The sequence below is a fragment of the Macrobrachium rosenbergii genome, chromosome 7, assembly GCF_040412425.1.
Source record: "Macrobrachium rosenbergii isolate ZJJX-2024 chromosome 7, ASM4041242v1, whole genome shotgun sequence".
Taxonomy (NCBI): Eukaryota; Metazoa; Arthropoda; class Malacostraca; order Decapoda; family Palaemonidae; genus Macrobrachium; species Macrobrachium rosenbergii.
The window spans coordinates 30,954,531-30,958,900 of NC_089747.1; positions in this window are offsets into that span (position 1 = coordinate 30,954,531).

A 4,370-nucleotide genomic window follows, 5' to 3' on the forward strand; every position below is an offset into this window, starting at 1 on the left:
TCATTAGGTAGATGGAGTAGAGAGACTTCTATATAATTTGCTTCACTTCAGCAGAACGTAACTATGCGCAAGTGGAGAAAGAAGCCCTTGCTATTGTATCTGCTTTCCACAAGTTTCACTATTACCTGTGGGGTCTGAGTAATTTCACAGTTGTGACAGATCACAAACCCCTGTTGGGAATCCTTTCACCTGATAAGAGTATAGGCAGTCCCCGGCTTACGATGTTCCGAGGTTACGATGCTTTTCAGATATATTCATCAGAAATTATTTCCCGGTTTACGACGCATGTTCCAGGGTTACGACGCGTCGTACGCCGATCCGATGGAAGAAATATGGCTCCAAAATGGCAGAATAATAAAATTTGGAGGGTTTTTTTGATGAAGAACTCAATAAAAATGCAGTTTACATCATTTTCAATACACCCAGAGCATTAAAAGTCAGGTTTTCTTAGGATTTTTGACAATTTTTTGGTTTACGACGATTTTCGGCTTATGACGCGGCGTAAGAACGGAACCCCCGTCGTAAACCGGGGACTGCCTGTATTCCTCCTATGTACTCAGGTTGGATTCAACATTGGACTTTACTACTCCAGGCTTATAAATTCACACCCCGTCATTGATCGGGTACGTTTTTAGGTACTGCAGATGCTCTAAGTCGTCTTCCCCTAATGTCTGCTACATACTCTACCCCAGTCGACAGCCAGTCCGAAGTGGGCAAGGAAGTCCGCACCCAGCACCGGGGCCCTAACATCCGCGACGATGAATTTCCGCCTGTACCTTCGGCCAAGGGTGGAGATCGACAGGAGCTTGGTGCCATAGGAGAGGATGGAGGACCTGTTGGCGGCCGTCAGGGAGGCAGCTGGGTCCGGCGGACGTCTGTGGTCCTCTCTGGAAGGAGGGAACACTGACCGCATGGCTCCAGTGTTGATCAACATTATCTTGCCGGAGATGGTGTCGCGGACGTAAAAGCCTACTGGTGCGGGACCCCTGGGTGTTTCAATTGCTGCTGGCATGGCGACCTGTGTGTGTGGCCGCTGCCTCCCCTGTTTTTTGGAGGGAAGAAAAGGCAGGGGGCTTCGCAATTCCGGACAGCTTTCCCGAACCTCTGGTGGTAATAGCAAATCCCCGGCCTCTCCCTCTTCTGCTGGTGGGGTGGCTTCCTCTGGGCGAAGCCATTGATGCCCTCCGTGGTGGGGTCCTTCGGCTGGAGGCAGTTGATGGGGTGTGCGGGCGTGGACACCCGCTTTGCCGCCTTCGTGGAGTCCATCAGCTGCTGCGCCACCCTGATCAGGTCCTTGACCAGCAGGATGTATGCCTCTGTGATCTGCCCATAGACCTCTGGTAGTAGCTGCTGCAGGAAGATCTCCCTCGACAGGCTGATCTCTTTGCGCCTGCCGCTGCTGTCAGTCTCGGGGAGGAGGAGGAGGTCCTGGAGGGCATGCCACGTTTCCAAGAGGTTTCCCTCCTGCTGGGGGTTGAGGGCGAGGTCGAGGGCACAGGCGGCTCTCTCGGAAACCAGCAGGGAATAGGTCTTGATGAGAGTGGCTTTTAACTCCTGGAAGGTGGCGGGCCTCAACGTTGTCATTAACCACGGGGCGATCTTCTTGTATATCTCCTCCGGGAGGGTGTTGATGGCGATGTCAGCCTTCAACACCTCATTGGTTAGGCCTGCTACCCTGAATTGCCCCTCGACCCTGTAGAACCAGAACGCTGCATTTTGATGGGTAAATGGCGGCAGCCTTATGCTGAGGGCCTCCTTTGGTTGGTCCATCAGGGGGGTCATCGCTCAGGGTGCAGGTACTTGGTGTGGAGGAGCATGCGGGAGGGGGTCGCACGAAGGAGACATCTGCCTCCGATAAGTTCGCAGTAATTTGTATGTGGTTGGGAATGTCTGCGTCCATGCTCATTCCGCGCTCTCACTTGGAGTGTGAGGGAACACTCGCGTCAATACACACTTGGGAGCGTGCCGTGTGGGTCCACTAATGACACCGGTGACCTGCCGACGAGGGTCGGGGTAACGCCCGAATGCTTTGTTAGAGCGCTGTAGTAGTCCATTAGGGGCATGGGTTGGTTCATCAGGCCAAGACTAAGTCGCCGTTTAGGTCCGTTAATGGCTTCCGGGAATCACTCCGGGGTCACCACTGTGAGAGAGGTGCAAAATAATGAGCAGGAAGACAAGTACTGCTGGTTTATTGATGAAGCGACCCACTTATAAAGCGGCGTACAGACGTCTGCGTATAACGCAGAGACCGTGGGTACAAAGATTTACAGGTGACCTAAGGTCAAACTATTTCTCTACAAAAACAGGACAGGTACATACAGAAAACATAATGATTAACAATGTCTGGTCTGTTATAAAAATACTCTGTTACATATACATAATGCATGGTCACTCGAACAGACAATAAAATATACAATTCACAATAATGATAATAATTTGTGTCCGTCCTGACCCTAGGTCGAATGTGAAGGCACCGCAGAAAATGGGATGTCCATTACAGAGAATGCGTTGAGTGGGGACTTTACAGACCCATAGGTGGTCGCTATTTCTTGTGCTACTGGATGCACACTCCGAATGGGTGGATGTGTAGCCTACTTCAGGCACTGATGCTAAGGAGACTATTCAATGTTTACAACAATCTTTTTCACAGTTTGGTCTCCCTATTTTGATTGTCTCTGATAATGGTCTGTGTTTTATCTCTCAGGAGTTTAAGGACTTTTGTAAGAATGGTGGTATTAGGCACACTACCACTGCAGTATACAAACCCTCTACTAATGGGTTAGCAGAGAAAATGGTGCAAACTCTGAAGAAGGCACTTCATACTTCTAAGTCATCTATACAGGACACTTTGGACCGATTTCTATTCAACTATAGGTTAATGCATACTACTATAGGTATGTCACTAGCAGAGTTAATGTTTGATAGACGCCTGCGCTCTTGGGTGGACCTATTATGACCTGCTGATGGTGTGTCATCTAGGGTTTTGAACCATCAGCAAGAACAAAGGACAGAGCATACAGGCGTTCCTCATAAGTTGCATCTCCCACATGAATTGCCAGTAATGATTCAAAATTATACCCAGGTGGTTCTAAGTGGGTTCCTTCCTCTGTTGTCGAGCAGACTGGTCCCATGTCTAGAACTGTTCCTCCATCACCTCAACAGACAGATGAAGCAACACAGTTGCCATCTCCATCTATTCAGGAGTGTGTGGAACCTGCTAGTCATACTTCCCTGTATCCTAGTATAAGACAGTCCTCTCACGTTAGGAGACCTGTTGTTAACATGGATTTGTAATCTCAACTAATGTCTGAAAAGGGGAAGATGCTTTTTTTTTTTTACTAAGGGTGGAGGGGTGCAGTATCGTAATGTTTCTGTCTCATTCTATCACCTCTCCTATAATAAAAACTAAAGAAGACTGAATGCCTCATCTGATAGAGACTTCTGAACAGAAGGAGAACGCACACGAACACCAACTAGAAATGACGTCTTCTAAGAAGCTCCACTAATAAGGACGTTATTAGCCACAGTCCAGACTAAGAGGCGCTGGTACTCACAATACTGTCTAACAGTATCCCACTAAGATAATAGGACTCACTGTGACTGTAAAAGACAGACACAAGGACATTGTTGGTGTTGAAACTACTTAAGCTCCCATGCCGACTTCTGCAGTCATCCTATCTGGAAATGTACTGTAAGTATTCTAAATTATATTACCCTTAACTGTAACTAATCTTTGACATTGGCTAGGTGTATACTGCAGTACTGAGGAATTCTTCTGGCAATTCAAAGGCTGAGGAAGTGTCCTGCATGATATGAGAAACCTGAGTGAATCGTCCTGGATATATAAGAGGAAATTCACCTGGTTAAAAAACCCCTTTGGCAAGTTGCAACCATGACGAGTCCATCGACTCTGGTCTCCTATAGGGGATCCCAAAAAGTTTCGATGGTTGATGAACATTTGTTACAATCCCATGGATCACTGCAGGTTCTTTCAAGCTCTAAACAATAAGGACTTAACACCAGCAATTGAAATATAGGAAATGAATATACAAAGAAACTCACAACACTACAACACGTTTATTCACAACTTTACTTACAAAGAAAACGACAAGTTGCTTCCCCTTTGCTTTCATTCAATGTGACACAACAAAACAAATTAAAGCAGTTATAGATAGGGGGAACAGATTGGAAGGTAGAGCAATTTTAATACTTAAACGGCGAGTTGGTGAGTTATCCTTTGTTGCTGAGACTTAAGGAAAAGAGATTATACTGGCACAGTGGCTTCAGGATCAAAGATGTCACAGAAAGGGAGCTGGGTTTCAGCTGAAAAATGATGCTGGCACGATGGCTTTGGGCTTGAAGACATCTTA